At 44.9% G+C, this 20,347-nt stretch overlaps 1 long non-coding RNA gene across 1 annotated transcript; it reads left to right on the top strand.

Moving 5' to 3' along the window:
- The first annotated feature begins 3,656 nt into the window (after window positions 1-3,656).
- LOC112134704 (uncharacterized) lies at window positions 3,657-13,614 on the top strand. Its single transcript, XR_002916067.3, has 3 exons — window positions 3,657-4,020; window positions 4,520-4,917; window positions 10,937-13,614. It is a non-coding gene; the product is annotated as an uncharacterized LOC112134704 (long non-coding RNA).
- The last annotated feature ends 6,733 nt before the right edge of the window (window positions 13,615-20,347 follow it).

Genomic DNA, 20,347 nt, shown 5'->3' with positions numbered 1-20,347 from the left:
GAAAGCAGCTAGATTTCAGATATACCCATACAAGAGGAAGTGCTGACCTAATCCATCTTACTTTTGTTGACAAGCGTGGAAATGTGATGAAATAAATGCAACACTTTAGAATCAAGGTCTTAGCTAGCGACACCTAGTATCCTCTTTTGACAGAAGGGTATAGGGAAAGACAGAAAGGCTATGAGCGTTTCAAGGAGATGGCTAGTGTTCAGAGCTGAGGCTGGTGCTCCAGTCTCTGACTTTGAGTCCAGTCCATCTTATTTATATTTTTTGAAACGGAGTTTTGCTCTGTTGCCTGGGCTGGAGTGTAGTGGTGTGATCTCAGCTCACCGCAACCTCTGCCTCCTGGGTTCCAGCGATTCTCCTGCCTCAGCCTCCTGAGTAGCTGGGATTACAGGTGCTCACCACCATGCCTGGCTAATTTTTGTATTTTAGTAGAGACGGGGTTTCATCGTGTTGGTCAGGATGGTCTGGAACTCCTGACCTCGTGATCCACCTCCTTCGGCCTCCCAAAGTGCTGGGACTACAAGAATGAGCCACCGTGCCCAGCCATCCAGTCCATCTTCTACGACACCCTGCTGTTGCCCAGGTTGTCAGTACCTTGCTGGTCACATCCCCACACAGCTGCACCTCAGGCCTGTCGTTTCATTCTTATAATCTCTAACAGTCTTGTCCCTGTCCAGATGAGGATCTCTATCATTTCTAATTCAGTCCAACATTTTCTCTCTGGATGATTATTTCATTTTTTTTAGTACATTAGGCTGAAAGCTCAAGGCTGCTGTTTTAGCACAGCACAGAGGACAACTTTATCCCACAGAGGAAGGCGCCAGTCCTCCAACACAGACCACACCTCCGATCGTGACCCAAGGAGCTTACAAATGCCTGGCCCTGTTCACAGGAGGGACAGAGCAGACAGCTCAGGGTCTGTCTAGCATCCCTTCTGAGCAAAACTGAAAGTCCCAATCATGAGGACAGTGGCCATCTGCACTGTTTTCACAGATGAAGGGAAATACTTTAGAAGCAAAAACTTAGCCAAGAGCAGTGCGTGGCAACCATTGGGCACATAATAAAGGTTGATTAAATGAACGAAAACCGTTCTACAAAGATTTTCGAGATGAAGCTTTTTAGAAGAGGAATTGGACATGCTAATGAACTTAAAAGATAAATGGCTTCTCTGGCAACACTGTATAAACATGTATTTCTTAATAAAAGTGTGATAAAGAGAGAAGATGGATAGCGGTGTCTCCCACCCTGAAACTATGGCGAGCCAGAGATGAAAAATTCTTACTCTCCAATCTTGGTTTAATTAAACTACATGCATCTGTCATTGTGTTATATTTTACAACTTTGTTCTTTTACTAGTGTTTGCGTTGATTTATTCCTGACAATGTACAAGAGATATGTCTTCATCTCATCACAAAGTCAACTTCTAGTGACCCCTGAAAAGCTTTTCCAATGACCACTAGTCCCAGTCATGCAGTGCAAGTTTTCCTTAGTTTTAGTTCAAACACTGGATGCTCTTGACCTTGCACTTAGACTTTGGAGAGGGGCATGTCCTCCTGTCTTGGGGCTGTGGCCCTTGGTGTGGGGCCTCCTGAGCAGCCCAGACTATCAGCTTCATGGGAGCCCTGGGGAAAATGCTGATTTTATTCTTCCTACTTTATAGTCTGTTACTCCTGCAGAGAGGTCAGGAAAAATCAGATTTAGGAGAGAATGTAGTTTGTCACAACATCCTTGAATCCCACTAACTTCAGGATACTAGCCAGTCTTATTGGTATGGCCAGATAAGGTCCTCCATGATTTGGTCTCAACCTCCCTTTATAGTCCTCATCTTCCATCCCTCTCCTCCAGTCCCCATCACCTTCTGTGAACAGCTTCTCCCTTCCCCGGTGTACCAAGCTCTTCTTTTACCTTTGTGCCTTTGCCTGTGCCCAGAAGGCCCTTTGTCCTTTTTGTGACTTGGTGAAATACTCGTCCTTCAAGACCCTGCTCAAATAGTCGTCCATGAAGCCTTTCTGGATTCACACAGGCTGTCATTTCTTTCCACTGTTCTTTCTTAATGCCTTGTGCAAACTTTTCTGATGATACATAGGACTCTCCAAAAGTTACCTGTTTATGAGTTTATCTCCTCTACCAGTCTGTGAGCTCCTGATAGGCAGGGATGGTAACTATTCATTGTTGTCTCCTGAGCCTAGCCTTGTTCCTGGCCATAGTCATCTCTAAGAAATGTTGAGACAATGGAGAAATGACCTGAAACTAGATCTTGGAAGCCTTTGATATCCCAGCAAAATGATTCAATGCTATCTTCAGTGATATCCATTGTGGGGTATTCACAGTGGTCCGCTGGCGGTCAGGGAGAAAGTATTAGAACTACTATTTATGGTTTGTCAAAAATTAACAATGAAAGTAAACTTTTCTAATATTTTCTATAAACTGACAGTAGCACACGTATTTAATTTATAAATAAATACAAACATTGGCCAGGCATGGTGGCTCACTCCTTTAATCGCAGCACTTTGGGAGGCCAAGGCAGGTGGATCATGAGGTCAGGAGTTCAAGGTCAGCCTGGCCAATGCGGTGAAACCCTGTCTCTACTAAAAAATACAAAAATTAGCCAGGCATGGTGGCGTACACCTGTAGTCCCAGCTACTTGAGAGGCTGAGGCAGGAGAATCACTGGAACCCAGGAGGCGGAGGTTGCAGTGAGCCGAGATCACTTCCACTGCGCTCCAGCCTGAGCAACAGAGCAAGACTCTGTCTCAAAACAAACAAACAAACAAACAAAACACATACATTAAGAATAGGAGGTGCCTTTGAGAATTGTAGGCTGCTGTTGTAAGTAAGGGGAAGCCACTGAAAGACTCTGAACGGGGGAAAACATGAAAAAAACAAGTGTTCAGAAGAATCGGTCTTAATAGACTAGATGGAGATAGAGTCACCGATCAATGGGCAAGGCACTGAAAGGGCCATACACAAGAGATAAAAGATGAGACAAGAATAGGAGTGATAGGAATGGGGGGAAAAGAAGATCTGCTAAAGAATGATCATCATTATCTTCATTAGCATCGTTCCATCAGTGGAACTGGGTCACATATTGTCACAGTAAGGAGAAGGAGAAAGAGCCGCATGGAGACTCTAAATGCAGTCACAGAATGAGACCACAAGCTAAACTCAAAGGAGAACATGGAATACTTTGTCCCAGGCTTAGAGTCTATAAGTGAGACTTTCAAAAAATGTTTTTCCCCACTGGTTTGAAGGGGCAACAAATAAAGGCCACTCCTCAGGCCTGTCCAATCCCAGATTGGGGCTTCTCAGTAAAGACTATTTATAGCTCAGATTATTGCAGCAAGGTTATGCAACTGCTGCGTGGGGCAGGCAGGACAGCTGTCCCGAGCCCTTGCCGGGTGAGTGACCGTCTGACCGTCTTCTGGCTGCTTCCTGTTGGCTTAGGAGACAACAGAAGAAGGTGGATTTGTTTGTCCATTGAGCAACCTGCCATTGCCCTGCCTGTGCCCGCCTGTCTCCCTTTAAACATTAACAATCTCTTAAAACATTTGGGTTTGTGCCCAAGGCCGAGGGGATCCCAAGAGAAAGAGGAACAGAAAAGGGGAGGAGGAGGAAAGAAGGGAGAGAGAGTGTTCCCTGCGTCAACAATTTATTCATTCCACAAACATTTCTAAGTGTCCATGGTGATCCAGACATCACGGGAACCTTGGGGTTCCAGAGCTGAGTAGAACACAACTCCCATCCTTAGGGATTCAGCATCCAGTAGAGGAGAAAGACGTCTAGACCGAAGACAAAAGGGAAAGGAAAAGCTCAATGCTGTGCCTTCAACTCAGCTTCTCCATTTTTTGGAGAAGGGTTAATAGGGGAAGCAGAGAGAGAGAGATGAGAGACCAAAGTTTCCAGGGCCTTTATCTCCAGAGCAGAGGGTCTCAAACCTTAGTGAGCAAAAACTGATCCAGAAGACTTGTTGGAGGCGTAGCTTCCAGTTCAGCGAGCCTATTTCAGCAGATTGGAGGTGGGCCCAGGGCTCTGCATTTTCCCAGCTCTCTGGGGGATCCAGATGCAGGTAGTCCATGATCACAAGGGGATGCTGCTTTTCCATAGTGGGCCTGGAGAACAAGAACTGGCAACTGCCTGGCCCTAGAGCTGCCAGCCATGGGGCAGGTCCACCAGAGACTGATGGAGGAAAGAAGGAGAAGAAAGGGAAAGGAACAGGGAAACTCAGAGAGGATTAGGGTGGGAAATGGAAAAAGAGAAAATCCAAGGTGTGCAAAAGAGAAAAGGGATGCCTCTCTAAGGAGGCCAGCGAGTATTAGCAGAGGTGCTAGGGCTGCTCAGGCTGGTTGATATCCTTGTGTTAGCCACGGACATTGAAAGATTTTTGGTCTTTCAAACTTGAGGACTTGCCTAACCAAGCACAGAGCAAAGAACAGAAAGCTGACTTTGCTAGATGCTTGGGCATCAATATCACATGGAACCAGCCTTTTCTTTGATACCTCTTGCGTTTCTTGCAGATCCCCTGCCTGCAGCACGTGCTGATCTCCAAGGGTGAGGCTGGATGAAGCCAGGGGCTATGGAAAAGGAGACTGTTTCAGAGGACTTGACACCATCTTCAGTAATTTCTCTGGTTCTTGGCAGCTCCATTTGGCTGCGTCCCTACCCTGCATAACCCTCCCAGCTAGTCTACTCCAGGGCAGCGTCCAGCTGGTGACCTGAGAGGGCAGCGGCGCACCAGTCTCCATGAAGGTTGAGCTCCGATGGCCAACAGCAATTTCCACCTTGTGGTCTACAGTTCTTCATCCCGATTGCATGGAGATTGGTCTCTCTCTTCAGCTGGATTTAGGCCACCATCTGAGTCCCCGGGGTACATTTTGTCTGACCCTGGCACCATTCTGTTCTTCTACAGCATCAGGTACGATGTTCCTATTTAGCTCAACCCCATTCCTAAGGCGCGTTTCCACTCCTCCACTCCTTTCCAAATGGACATCTCCTCCCTCATTCTCTCTCTTTTTTTTTAATTTTATAATATAAATATGTAGTAAAAATAGAGACGGAGTCTTGCTATGTTACCCAGGCTGGTCTCGATCCCCTTGGCTCACGTAATCCTCACACCTCAGACTCCCTAAGTGTTCGGATTACAGGCATGAGCCACCTCACCTGGTCTCCTCCCTCATTCTTTAAGCGTCTGCTCTAGCGTTACCTTCCCTGTGAATTCTTTCTTTCTTTTTTCCCATTTGGAATCCTTTTTATTTATTTAATTGACAAATAATAACTGTACAAATTTATGGGGTGCATAGTGATCTTTTGATACATAGAAGGTATAGTGATCAGATCGGGATAATTAGCATATCTGTCACATCAAACATTATCATTTCTTTGTGTTAGAAATTTTCAAGATCCTCCTTCTAGCTCTTTGAAACTATATGTTTCTGTTAACTACAGTCATCCTACAGTGCTATAGAACACTAGACCTTACGCCTCCTATCCAGCTGTAATTTTGTATCATTTAGCAAATCTCCCTGTTCTTTACCCCATCTTCTCTTGTCCCATTTGAAGTTCTTACCACGTGGTACTGGCACTCTGTTTGGGTATGCGCCACCCATTTTACTGCAGGTTCCAGGGATCTAGTCTCATGGGGGTCACTGGGGCAGAATGATTAGGAATTCAGGCTAAACTAATTCAGAATCTCAGCACTGTCACCTGTCAGCTGTGTGACCTCAGGCACGCTACTTCATCAACCTGCTCTCAGTTTCCTTACCTATAAAATGGACAAACAATTGTACTTACTATTAAGGTTAAAAGTAGTTACTATTAAGGATATAACTTGGTCCAGCACCCGAAACATTGTAGCTCTCAATAAATGTTTGTTCTTCTCATTATACATATGCATATCCTTACTTTAATCTCTGTGGATTTAATACAGAGTGGATGCTCAATCATGTTTATGGGATTAGCAATTAAGATATGTACCTGTATCGTTGCATCTGTCCGTTAGTATATTTTAAGAAGGAATGGGCAATTCAGTATATCTGTTCATAGATCAATATTTTATGGTGTTTCCTCTATGCGAGGATTGGTTCAGAGTGGAATTATCTACCCAAGCTCGGGCAGGTCCATCAATCGCTCTTCTTTTGTGTCCGTTGCTTCGGAGTGCCTTTCTCACTTCTGTTCCCATCCTTATATTTGCTGCCCTGTTTCTGAAGGAGCAAATCAGAAAATGGGGGCTTTTTAAAAGGACCTTAAACTGAGCCTGAGTTGTCTAGAGGAAAACAGCAAAATAATTCTATCAAGTCTGTTGTAATTTGAATTCCCCTTTTCCCCCTATCAATTTCCCCCCTGTGAAATGAGGTGGGAGGGACTAAATACACTCTGCAGTCCCTGTTAATTGCAGTGGTCTGTGATCTTTTTTGTCCATGGGGGCACTTTTAGCTCAGCAAGGTAAAGCAACATTAGCAAACAAACACAATTTAATGACTAATTCTGACTCTCTGATAAGGATACTCTCAAAAAGAAAACAGGTGCAACCTCTACCGTTTGCCCGATTTGCTGCTTGTCTTTGCACTTGCCTGGAATTACTAGAGGCTGTTTGCCTGGCTGAGCTGAATGTCTGGAAACCTGGTTTCTGCCCCTTTGAGTTCAGAAATTTTGAGAAAAGATAACAAGAGTGGACTGAGCTCAGAAGGAACTAAGCTTTTCTTAGAGATTTTAGTCAAATAACAGGTTAAACATGAAGAGGAAATGATTGGTAAAATAGGTGAAAAACCAGTAGCAAATCATGTACTACCTTTACCTCTCTCCCAGGAGAACCTGGCTACGAGTCCCTGCCTTTACCATGGAGGCTGAAGGTGTAGGGAGGGACTTCAGCCTGCTCCTCAGCCCTGCACCGTCTCTGAGACAAGCAGCGCCCCTGGCACCGCAGTGGGATCTCTGCTCTGCCAGCAGGCGGGGCCCAGGCACAGCCTTTGCCCCATCTCTTCTTCCCTCTACTATTCAACGTGGCTTACTTTGAATCCATTCTTCCTGTCAAGCCGTTGTTCCTTATCCTCATTAAATCTATGTTTCTTTAGAAAAGCATTTTTAAAAAATTTACATATATGCCTTGTGTTAGTCCATTTTGCATTGCTAAAAAGAAATACCCAGGACTGGGTAATTCATACAGAAAAGAGGCTTATTTTGGCTCTGGTTCTTCAGACTGTGCAAGAAGCACGGTGCCAGCATCTGCTTTGCGGGAGGCCTCCGGAAGCTTTTACTAATGGCAGAAAGTGAAGGGGGAGCAGACGTGTCACACGGTGAGAGTGGGAGCAAGAGAGAGAGGGAGGAGGTGCCAGACTCTTGTTAAAAATCAGATATCAATAACTAATAGAGTGAGAAGTCACTCATCACCACGGGAACCAAGCCATTCATGAGGGGTCCAACCCCATGATCCAAACACCTCCGGCTAGGGCCCACCTCCAACATTGGGGGGTCACATGTCAACATAAGATTTGAAGGGGACAAACCTCCAAACCATATCATATCTCTTCCCCTAAAGAGATTATACTTGGCAGCCACTTACCTAGGTCTGCCCCACCACCCCCAGCCAGCCAGCACCAGCTCTGGCTCCTACCTCTTCCCACCGATTTTGATTGACTGCTGGCAATTGGTGGCGTGTTTTCCTGTGTTTTAATGTCAAATTCGGAGACACTACAGTAAAAGTTAGTCCCTAAATGAACCATCCCCTCAATGAATGTTTCCTGGGCATCATCTATAAGCCATTAGGCACTACGGGAGGCCCATAGGTAGAAAGGGCTGTGGGATCCAGGGGAAGAAGCAACTAGCTCTGCCTTGGGGAGCTGGGGAGGGTTTTGCAGGTAGAGAAAGGAAAGAAGGACAGCCAGGAACAGAATGCAGGGTGTGTATGTTGAGGGGTGAGAAGCGGAGGAAGTGCGACCTATTCAGGAAATGGGAGGTCGTTCTGAGGAGCTGGAACACAGGGTGCAGGGAAAGTGATGGGAGATGACGTCGTGAAGGGATGTAAAGGCATTTGGACTTGCCCCTGTTGGCGATGGGATAATCATCAGGTACCTCAGCAAGGAGCTGAAAAACAAGAGTTTTAGGTCTTCCCATTTAAATTAACCTGTTCAGTCAGCATGCTAGGGGCATTCAAGTAATTAGAAATGAACCTTGAGAAGGGATGGTGGGGAAAACAGCCCCAGGGCAAGCAGTAGGTGTGCTTCAACTCGTGGAAACTGCTGTAGAAAGTGGGATCCAATTATCCCAAATCTTCACCTTACTGGAACCAACTGACATACACCTTGCAGGAACCAGGCTTGTTTTATTGCACTCCTAGAATACAATTGACTCAGCTACCTCCAACTCTAGTCATATTCCACATTTACTTTATGCACATATATTTACTATATTTACATATTCACCAAATTTATCATACTATGATAAATAGTAGTAAAGATCTTTGTAACACACAGAGTGCTCTACAAATAGATTGATAATTTGTATTGTAGCTTTCCATGGGTGTGCTGAGAGGCTCTAGCCAAAATACATATTGCTCAGATACCCTCCTCCGAGAAAGCTGCTCCCTTCAACTTTACTATAAAGCAGAAATATGGAAGTAAGAAGAGATGGGCACAGCCAACCGCATCAGCCAACTCCAATTTGGTGACCAATATTGTGATTGTTCCAAATTATAACCCCAAAGCAGTGAAGATAAAGTGTGTTTTGTGGAAGCAGGACTTTTGCCTGGGCGTGGTAGCTCACACCTGCAATCCCAGCATTTTGGGAGGCCGATGCGGGCGGATCACTTGAGGTCAGGAGTTCGAGACCAGACTGGCAAACATGGTGAAACCCCATCTCTACTAAAAATACAAAAATTAGCTGGGTGCAGTGGTGACTGTCTGTAATCCCAGCTACATGGGTGGCTGAGGCAGAAGACTCACTTGAACCCAAGAAGCGGAGGTTGCAGTGAGCCGAGATTGTGCCACTGCACTCCAACCTGGGTGACAGAGCAAGGATCTGTCTGAAATAAAATAAATAAATAAAAGCAGGACTTTGGAGGGCCTTTCCTATACTGAGAATTCAATGGTCACTGAGAATTCAAAGAAGGTTATTTGAATCCAGCATTTCTCAAGGTTGATTTGACCACCAAATCTCCTATTTCCGGGTCCACATTGCCTGGAGGCCCTTCAAGATTCTCAATAAATAGTAGAGTCTCTGTCCTATATTTCAAAAGGAAAATGTTCATTTCTGGGGGAAGCTGTAGGTAACCTGTAATGTGGGAACTAGTCCAAGAGGTAGCACCAGAAGCTGCAGCCGCGGAAAGCCAGCAGCTCCCCGTCTCTGCGGTCGATCCTTACCCTGTAGCCTTGGGTCTGGTCTGAGAAGCTTCCTCTGAGGTTCTTAGCTAAGACCTGCCCTACTTCCCATCTGCCTCACCCCACATGACCATCTTTTTATTACCAGTCCTGATTCATAGCCTTATCCCTACCTCCTTAGTATTCCCTTTGCTTTATGTTTGTAACCCTGACCTGGGGCTTATTGTAAGAACTCAGGGAGAAGGACCCAAGGCTACCTTGATAATATTCTCTCATTGATGTAACACTGTCTTGTGAAATATCTCTATTCTATTCTATTCTATTTATTTTATTTTTGAGATGGAGTCTTACTCTGTTGCCTAGGCTGGAGTGCAGTGGCGTGATCTCGGCTCACTGCAACCTCCATCTCCTGGGTTCAAGCGATTCTCCTGCCTCAGCCTCCTGAGTAGCTGGGATTACAGGCACCCGCCACCACACCAGGCTAACTTTGTATTTTTGATAGAGATGTTGCCCAGGCTGGTCTCAAACTCCTGAGCTCAAGTGATCCGCCCTCCTCAGCCTCCCAAAGTGCTGGGATTATAGGAATGAGCCACTGCGTCCGGCCCACTTTCTTCATATTTTTAAGTTGTTGTTCATTTCTATTGTGGGTGGGAGGTTCTTTTAGGACTCCTTTTGCTCTGTGATCTACGTCTCATAGTCAGTAATTATTTTCTTAATTTTATGCGTGCTCCCTAGGGTATAATCTGGTTTTCAATCTTCATGTCGTGTCTATCTTGTTTTCACTTCTGATGCTTTTGGTTGTCTTCATTCGAAGGCAAGGAGAAACCTTCATTTGGTTTTGCTTTCGCATTTATGATCAATAACATGTAATTCTTTTTTTAGTGTGACGTTTTCAGAATTACTTGCACAAAGTGCTCTTCACAAGTGGTTGTGGTGCAGAAAGCAGCAGTGAACGGGAGCGCTGTCCCCCTTGTATTGGGGAGAGCTAGGTTTTCCTGGTCTGGCCCCTTTGGGGTTTTGGTTCCTAGGCTTCTCATTCTAAAGACACTCCTGAGTTCTCTTTGTAAGGCAAAAAGACAGCTGATTTCTGAAATCACATGATACATTTTAAGTAATTCAGTCCCAAACTGTGTTTGAATAAGAAACCATACTCCAGCTTCAAGCTTTCCCTCCATCAGCATTAGTTTTTATTCAAGTTAAAAATGTCCTCCTGGCTTCCCCTCACTCTACTAGAATTCTTGGTTACTTTCAAAAGCCCCATTTTACTTTGTTTGTTTGTTTGCTTGTTTTATTTTGTTTTGTTTAGAGACAGAGTCTCACTCTGTCTCTCAGGCTGGAGTGCAGTGGCGCCATCTTGGCTCACTGCAACCTTCACCTCCCCAGTTCAAGTGATGCTCCTGCCTCGGCCTCTGGAGTAGCTGGGATTACAGGCGCGCCACACCTGGCTAATTTTTGTATTTTTAGTAGAGATGGGGGTCTCCCCATGTCGGCCAGGCTGGTCTTGAACTCCTGATCTCAAGTGATCTGCCCACCTTGGCTTCCCAAAATGCTGGGATTACAGGCATGAGCCACCACGCCTGGCCCATTTTACTTTAAATAATATAATTTCTTCTATTCTTCCAGGCATTCACCTGGCTCCTAGGGCTTTTGTGCTGTAGGCCTATATTTCCAGCTACTTTTGGAAAAAATCTCTCTGGAGGCCCAATGAGCTTGTCACATCAGCCCGTCCAGAGGTAAAGCACATTTCTCTGCCCTCACGTGCCTCTCCCTTGCTGTCTTTCACTTAATCAAGACCCGTAACACCCTCTACAATGCTGAGCAAGCTCAGATCCTCCCAGTCTTCATGGTGTCTTTCTTTCTCCTGATTCTATTGGTCTAATCTGATTGAATTTAAATTTTGCACATTTTGCATTAGTAATTCTCTTGCATGAATCTCTTTCTCTTCCTCCCTTCTGCCATCACTGGCGCTTGTCCTCTCTTTACTGGACTGTAGAATAATCTCTTTGGTGGTCTTCCTGTGGTCTTCCCTTCCCCTCCACTAAATCTACTCTCTATTCAGTATCAAGAAAGACTTAATCAGCAGTGAATACTCTCTAACCCAGCCCTTGACCCGTTGTCAGTCTCTGGCATCAGATCCTCTCCAGCAGAGCAAAGTGCAACTGCAGCCAGCTCATGCCTACAAGAGAAGGACTGAAGATCATTGTGTGCCTGAACCAAGTAAGTCTAACTGTTCCTTCATCAGCTCACCCAAAACTATAGGGGCTTTCTACAATCATGTTCCCATGGCTCTGGGAATTCCTCCAGACTTGAACTCTGGTTTGGCTTCTCCAGTTTATATCCTATGCTTCATACCAAGACCTTCCCACTTTGCCTATCCTACAAGAAGTCGCGGCCAGGTTGGACTTTCTGAAAAGTTTTGGAGGTTGCTTTTTGGCTCACCCTTGGTACCTTGTTCTACTAGCCACAGCTAAGCTCCACAAAGCCTAGGTGACTGGGACACTGCAACCCAGCCCTGACCCAACACTATGGCCTTCTACCAGTTGAGCATGGGATCCAGATGAGACTTCTAGTGCCAATACTAAAGACTATGAGGTTTGCAAGGTGAAGTTCACTGGCAACCTCTTATAGTCCGTAACAAATATTTCTAGTTTGTTCATTCATTGAGTCATCCAACAAGTATTTATAGAGCGACCATCAAGTGCCATATACATTCCATAGTGTTAGGGATATAGCAGGGAAAATGTCAGACAAGGTTTCTACTCATAGAATCCATATTCTACTATTGGAGGAAAAGAGATAGCACATATAGCATCAATCATTGTCAATGATCTTAAATGTCTGAAGACAATTAGCTATATAAGATATAAGTGACTGAGAGGGAAGGGCTATTTTAGACAAAATGCTCAGGGAATTAGCTCTGGGAATATGACATTTAAACAAAGATCTGAATGACAAGAAGAAGTCAGCATGCCAATTTTGGTGGGCAGAGTATACTGGGTAGAGAGACCAGCACAAGTACAAAATCCTAAAGTGGGAATGAACCTGGATGAGTCTGAAGGATGGGAAAGAGAACAATGTGGCTGGATTTGATGAGCAAAGAGGTGAGTAAGAGGAAAAATTAAGTCAAGCAGGAAGACACAGACTAGATCATGTGAGGCCTTGGTAAGTGATATGGTTTGGCTGTGTCCCCACCCAAATCTCATCTTGAATTGTAGTTCCCATAATTCCCACTGTTGTGGGAGGGACCCAGTGGGAGATAATTGAATCATGGGGGTGATTACCCCATGCTGCTGTTCTCATGACAGTGAGCGAGTTTTCATGAGATCTGATGGTTTTATAAGTTTTATAAGGGGTTTTCCCCCTTTTTGCGCGGCACTTCTCTCTTGTTTGCCACCATGTAAGACATGCCTTTGCTTCTCCTTCTCCTTCTGCCATGATTGTGAGGCCTCCCACCCATGTAGAACTGTGAGTCCATTAAACCTCTTTTCCGTTATAAATTACCCAGTCTCAGATATGTCTTTCTTAGCAGCATGAGAACAAACTAATACAGTAAATTTGCATAAGACATTTGCCCTTCACTTTGAAAGCAATGGGAAGCCATGCTCTGTATACTCAGAAGAAGAGTGAGATTGGAAACCATGGTGATTGAAGACCTATTGGGAGTGAAGACTTGAGCCCTGAAGGAGAGAGTGACTGCAAAATTTCTCAGATATCTGCAGCTGGGGATGATATCTGGATGGGATACCTGGCCCCTGGGGCTAATGAGGAGTTCAAAGAACAAGGAGCAGAAATGGATTCAGGAGAGAGTGAGCAGAGACTCAATGTTCTGTAAATAAGTGCTCCTAGAGGGGAAGGGTTAGAGAGGTCGGTAGAGGGACCCAGGATTCCGGGAAGCTGGAGATTCCAGCTGTAAGACATGCTATTGTAGCCTCAAGACAGATGCACAATTATAGGTTGCAACAATGGAGTCATTTTGAAGAAGCAAAAATACTCAGTGCAATGGACTGAATGTGTGTCCTTCCAAAATTCATATGTTGAAACCCTAACCTACTATGTGATAGGATTAGGAGGTAAAGCCATTAGGAGGTAATGAGGGTGGAGTTCTCAGGAATAGGATTGGTGCTCTTATAAATGGGACCCCAGAGCACTCTCTTGCCCTCACTCCACCACGTGAGGATACAAGAAGTCTGCAGTGTGCAATCTGGAAAGGGCCCTCACCAGAACCTGACCATGCTGACACTTTGATCTTGGACTTCCAGGCTCCAGAACTGGGAGAAATAAATTTCTGTTGTTTGCATGTCACCCAGTCTATGGGGTACTTTGTTGTGGCAGCCCAAATGGGCCAAAACACCCACATTCATCACTAGCAGGCCCTGGACATATTATCCTATTGATTCTCAGCTCTGCTCTCTTGCATCGTGGGCACCCTAAAACAAAACACATATGTACAAATAAATGTAAAAATGGTACCCTGATATTTATCAGGGTGGGCCCCAGATGCGCCTACCATGCTAATAGTATAAATCCTGGCCTCAGGCAAATGGCCTTCTTGACCTTCCAAAGGACTAATAAGCAGCCCTCCCTTGAGAAGGCCTTTCTCCTTTCATGATTGTTCCTTTTCTTGCATGGTAGATTTTACCTTTGCTAATAGGCAATGGTTAAAAAAAGAAAAAAAGGAAAGGAAAAAAAGCAACCCTACCAAATAGAAGGGACTTTGAAAGTGTGAAGACTGCTCAGTTCTCTGACAAGCCCTGCTGCCTCAGCCCACAGTGAGGCACTGGAATAAAATTAGGACTGTATGAAGGATGAATGGGTCCAGTCTGTCTCCTGCAAAGCCCTGCCGTGTGGACAGGGCCAGAGTCATCAGTTGGTTCATAAGCTGGAATAGAGCGCCTTTCATTCAGAGTTCCCAGGACACTTCGCAGCTGCTAAAATGATCCTAAGCAAATATTTGTAGCCACACGATACAGGTGGGAATATGGAGGTACCAAGAAGAAAAAGGATTGGCCAAAACCCCCAGAGTCAACTCCAGAGGTAGGACCAGAAGCCAAGACCTGAGCCAGTTCAGGGCTCTGTCGGCAAGATCAGGCCTGGGAAAGGAGGGTGGGATTTCATGACTAAGAAGAGTTGTAATCAAACAAATTTGGGGGGTCCACAGTAACAGCTGGCTGTGAGCCCACTGCTTCCTAATCCAGTGCCACTCAGACAAGTGTGTTCGGTGCCTTGGTGAACTGCAGCTCTAAGTGGCTAGAGAGCTTTAATAATTCAAGGCCTCTGATTAGATTGACAGTGTCTGTCAGAGTGAGATGTGCTGTTGAGTGTTTTCTGTGTTCCAGACAAATTCACTTATAGTTTCAATTCAGCCCATTTCTTGTATACTGGGGCCCAAAAGGCAAACGCACAAAACGAGCATGTGATTGTGCTGCCAAGACAAGGGTGAGCCCAAGATAGTCTGCCTACCACAGGCTGTAGGCTGGGGTCCAGGTTGGGACTCGAAGTCAAGATAAAAAAGTGTGCTTGGGTATGGTCCTTCAGGGTGGAGACTGCCACATTCTTGTCACTATTGATCTTCAAATAAACAAAACTCCAATAAAATGTTATCAGTTGGAATCAATTGGAATTGATTTGCTGGATGGCAGGCAAGGCAGAAAGGATTTGGGAGGGAGGAAAAGAAAGAGAGAAAATAAGCTGGGCTTCAGGACTCATGACGGGCTGCCACCAACACAGCGCTGTCACCCCACGTGGTCCTTAGAGGCTGCTTTGTCCTAGGGCTTCTCCCAAGGCTTGGATCTAAACAGAGGCCTCCCCTAGATGCCGGAAACTCTGCAGAGCTTCAGGGATCATTGAAAACCTCCCACATGGCCTTGGAGAGGTCAGCGGCCATTCTGGCAATACAGACTATACAAATTCAAATGCCAATGCCTCCATTGCAAGCTGTGGGATCTTGGGCAAATCATATCATCTCTTAGTGTCTCATTTCTCTGGGCACAAATAGCCTGTACCTGACAGGGTTGTGAAGTAAGAAGCTGATAGAGGGAAGAAGCACTTAGCACACAGCCGGCCTGCAGCAAGAGCTCAAAGTGTCAGTCTTTATTATTATGATTATGCGCCAAGCTCAGGGCACCCCAGAACTTACTAATTTCCACTCCCTCTTCAATGCAGATCCAAATTCACTCTTGGGTCCAATTTAACTTGGCAGTTACATATAAGACCTAATTCCCAAATTAAAGAGCTTTGGACAAAAGTCCACCTTTGATGGCAGGTGAGGAAGAAAGCCAGGCAGTGTTGACAAGTCCTTCATCACTGACACTTTGCTCAGCATCAGTCAAGGCTGGCCCTGGGTAAAACCGAGAGACAGGCCAAATTTACTGTCATTGAGCTGCACCTCTCTAGTGCCTACCATCCCAGGATTTATGAGCCCCACAAGGGCTGGGGCTTTGGCACAGCCTGTCACCCTGAATCAGTAGACAGGCTTCCAGTGAAGTTGCCCACCAAGGGAGCATGTCTGCAAAAGGGAGTGAGAACCAGCTCTGCTGGGGACACACGCAGTCTGGAGCTGGCAAGGTGGAACCAGGGAGAAGCAGAGTAGAGGGGGCTGATCTCCAAGCTGGGCTGGGCCCCAGCAATGGAAAGGCATCTTGTATACCGTACAGGGCCACACAGATGTTAAGGGTATTACCCTATGATTGTTACTACTTTTCACTGGAAAGCCAGTTGTTTAATATCAACAAAGTAGTCAACAAAACAAAGGAAACCAGAGAGATCTGGGTCTGTGGCTGACACATGTGCGACTACAGACGAATTCCATCACCCTTCAGAGCCCAGCTTCCCCCTCTGTGAAGTCCTCAGAGAGCAGGGTTGCTAAATGGACTGAAAGTGATAAGATAGATCTTGTGCCTGCCACAGAGAATCAACCAAGGTTCCTTCTCCCTTCTCTCTGGTGAAGACACAGGGTACCTTTTTTTAAAAAAAAAACGTAAAAAATGTAACTTCAGAAACTAGAAAGCAAGATTAGCACCAGGGAAAGCTTCAGTGGTGAATTGTTTTCATAGCGTCTCCACTCCCTTAAAAGACCATGCAGACAGGAAGTATCTACTTTGGTGTGGTTCAGCCTTTAGCAGCCATTGCTTGCAAAAGAAGTGGTGTTTGGGAATGCTTTCAATATGCAGAGATGTTTTGTTGGCCCGGGTCCTATCTCTATGGATTCCAACAGCAGGAGCTTGCAGATGTGTGTGGAAAGGGCAGAAAAGCTTGCCCAGGAGGCTGAGCTGGAGGAGCCTCAGCGCCAGGCTTTGTGTGTTGGCTGGAATGCTTCTTGCAGCCCTCAGTGGGTGGCAAAGAAAACCACCTACAGGCCGGAGAATGTGAGGGGTGTCCAAGTGCCATGAGAACATTCTACTAAGTCCACTCGATAGAGCTGTTGCTCCTAATGGCTTATCCTGTGTCCCCTACCTGTACTGCTTCCAGGCCTCCAGGCCAGCTGGTCTAGGAGCTGCTGAGAAGCTACGTGTGCGAATTTCCTACACCCTGGCAGCCAGTGGCTGGGCATCTGTCAGGCTTCTGGGTGGGAGTTCATGGAGGGGCATGGATTTATCCTTCCGCCATCAATCCAACAGAGGGCCTCTCTCTGCCCTGACCTTATTCCCTCCTGCTTCCATTATACTAACACCACCACCTCATGGACAGACCTACTCACTACAGGTAGCATTCATTTTTATTTCATTTTTTTTCAGTTACTACTGTCCTCTGGGAAAATGAATCCTCCTCCTGACAAGCGCTTCAAACTTCTAGGCTGTGGGCATGCAAAGGAAAGCACAGCCCAGGAAAAATATCCCTAGGGAATATGAGCGTATTAGACCCAGAGTAGCAGACATTATGTGTATTCATAGACATATACAGGTTATTTATGTATGTATGTATTTACATATATGAAATATGCATGCAATATGACATATACGTACACATATCTACACTCATCTCATGAATATCTCATATATATGAGATTATATAACTACCTATCATAGACATGAGAGATCTACATATATCTACAGATATCTATGATAGCTCTCATAGATATGAGATCTATATATACTTACACACATATCATAGATATGAGAGGTCTACATATATCTACACATATATCCCATAGATACCTCATATATCTATATTTTCTTTATTACATAAAGAAAACAATAACATAAGTATACCTATGAGATATCTATGGGATATATGTGTAGATATATGTATGAGATATTTATGAGATATGTATGTTTCTATGTGTGCATGAGCTCCAGCTAATCTACATTCAACATATCTTTTTATTTAAATGTAAAAATATATTACGCAGTATGTATGAAGCATATGTAAATATATACAATATAAATGTTGCATAGATATTCCTGGGCCACCTTGAGGTCAACCTTGAAATACCCTGTTCTGCCTTTCATGTGCTTCTCAGGCTACAGACTTTATGATTTCTTTTCCGCCCCAAACAATTCAGCCTCTGGCCTCAGGCTGCATATCAGGAAGAAGAGCCAGTGCTGAGCATTAATAACAGATGCAAAGGGCCAAGCTCAGGCTGGGCACAAACGGGTATAGGTGAGGGTAGAGGTGGTGGGGCTGGTGGGTACAGTTGCCTCTGTGGAGCTATGGTCTTGGAGAAGACAGTGCCAATCTCCCTCGGGAAGACCCCACAGCCCTTGCCCTCCAGAAGCCACGTAGTTAACGCCGCTGACCTCATTTAGTTGAATGAATGAACTAATTAGAACCTGGGAACTTGATTCTGCTGCTGATGGTTCTTTGGCATTGTAAACATACACAGAAGATGGAGAGGCAACATCAAGTTGGAAGTCTGGTTATTTTGCAAAGAACGAAGTGAAACTGGAGGTGGCGGGGGCCTCCGCATTTCTGGATGCCTAGACAGAATTCACTCCCTTGCACAGGTCCCTTGTACCAGGGATCGGGGGCAGACCGCTACCTTAAGTAACGATTTTATTACATAAAGAAAACAATAATGAGAACTCCCACTTCATGTACTCTCCTCCCCAGTCTACACCAGCGAGCTCTGAGGAGAGTTTAGAGGCTAGAATATGAAGAAGCTACTCCACCCTTCCAAAAACTTTCATTCACTGTCCAGTCCCCTTTGCTTGGTTAGAAATTGAGAAGTGACCAGGCCAAACACGTTATGCAATCTACTAACCAGCCCAGTGTAACACAAATTAGTACAGTGTGGTATAGAAAATGCTCACACCTGGAGTCCAAATTGTAGATTCTTGTCCATACTGGAAACTCCCAGGACTGATGAACTCATCTGAGGCTATTACTAGACCATAACTCGGTTCTCTGATCTGTCAAGTAAGGAGATTAATCTCAATGAACTTTAAGTTCCCTTTCAAGGTTAACATTTTCTGATCTTCAATTTTAAAACTATCAAAAGTTTCAATTAACTGATGATCATGATAATCCTGCGAGAATTGTTAGAATCATGACACAGGGAATCCCAGACAGCAGGGAAAAAAAAATCAAAAAAGCATTTATGTTTGATCTAGAAATTCAGATTTACCATCCTATGTGTCATATCTGAATATTGTTTGTTCTGCAGAGAACTGAGTGGGTCTGGTGATATTAATAAGTAATGCTAATAGTAGTCTACATTCTATGACCACTAATGGTAGTCAGCCACCGGAGGACAGAATAAGTCCCTGAGAGAAAAGAGAGAGTCATTCACCAGCTTGACAATTGCTCTTGAGGGCCTGAACTCAGTCCTAACTCTGAGAGATACTTTGTGGCACTTCTATAATTCAGCATCCATTTCACTCACAGGGCATCTTGAGATGCAGAATCTGCTTCAGTGAGCCTGAGGTGGAGCCAAAGATTCAGCATTTCTGGCATGTTCCCAGGAGAAACCAGACATAAATGTGCAGAAAAATTGGTGTCCTACAAGATTTCCTGCTGGGTGTTGACTGAGGGGTCCAAATTTTAAATACCGTTGCAGTTTAGAGGAAGGGACAGTCCCAAATGGCAGAGGAGGAGTCACAGCTCTTGCAGAAGAGGAGGGTCAAGCCAGGCTGAGAGTAAAATGTTGCTGTGGTTAAAATGCTCATGGATAATGGAGAATTATTGGCTTGGGGAAGGGGAGGGAGAAAGGGGAGTTTTATGGGTGCAAGGGACTGAGTGTCGTGATAACTATAGTGCTATAAAATGCAGTGATGACTCTGTAAGGCAGAGACCCTCATCTCAAGGCGCTGGCCTTTTTGTCCTTCAAATTGAGGTTTGCCTTTGACTTAATGGAAAAATTTTCTGGTGCCACAATAGCCATTTCATTCCAAGATGGATTGCAATGTGAAGCGGTCTTTTTCCGTTTCATGTCCCAAACCGCAGCACAATTAGTTTTGAAATAAATGTCAATAGCTTCTGAGCGAGGCTGTGAGTGCGAGGCTGGAGTATCAGTGGCAAGCCACAGAGAAGGACTCAGAGGTTCTGATTGTGCCCATTGTGCTAAGACATCCTGTGATTCCTGAGAGGCATTAATTCTGGTGCATGTTCATGGAGCATTTTTGACGCAAAGTAGTTTAAAAGACAGAAAGAAGATGGAGTTTGTTTTAAAGGTTTTAAGATAAACACAGATCAGCACTGTCTCAAAAACGCTGTGCATGTTTCCATGAACTCAGGATCTTTCTGTCTTGACAGTCTCCAATCACATGTGGAGATGAGCTTGCCATCCCACCCACCCTTCAATCAGAGTGGGGACAGATGTTATCCATTGAATTATATTCCCCACTGAGAATTCCTGTGTTAAAGTCCTAACCCCATTGTATCTCAGAATATGGTTTTGTTTGGAAATAGGGTCATTGCAGATATAATTAATTAAGATGAGGTCTTAGCTTACTGGAATAGGGTGGGACCTTAATCTAATCTGACTGGTGTCCTTACGAAAAGAGGAAATTTGGACATAGACACTCACACACAGGGAGGATACCATATGAAGATGAAAGCAGACATTACAGTGGTGCATCGTCTACAAGCCAAGGAACA

Source organism: Pongo abelii, chromosome 7, assembly GCF_028885655.2.
Source record: "Pongo abelii isolate AG06213 chromosome 7, NHGRI_mPonAbe1-v2.0_pri, whole genome shotgun sequence".
NCBI lineage: Eukaryota > Metazoa > Chordata > Mammalia > Primates > Hominidae > Pongo > Pongo abelii.
The sequence above is the reverse complement of the archived record's forward strand: the minus strand, read 5'-3'. Positions and strand labels throughout refer to the sequence as shown.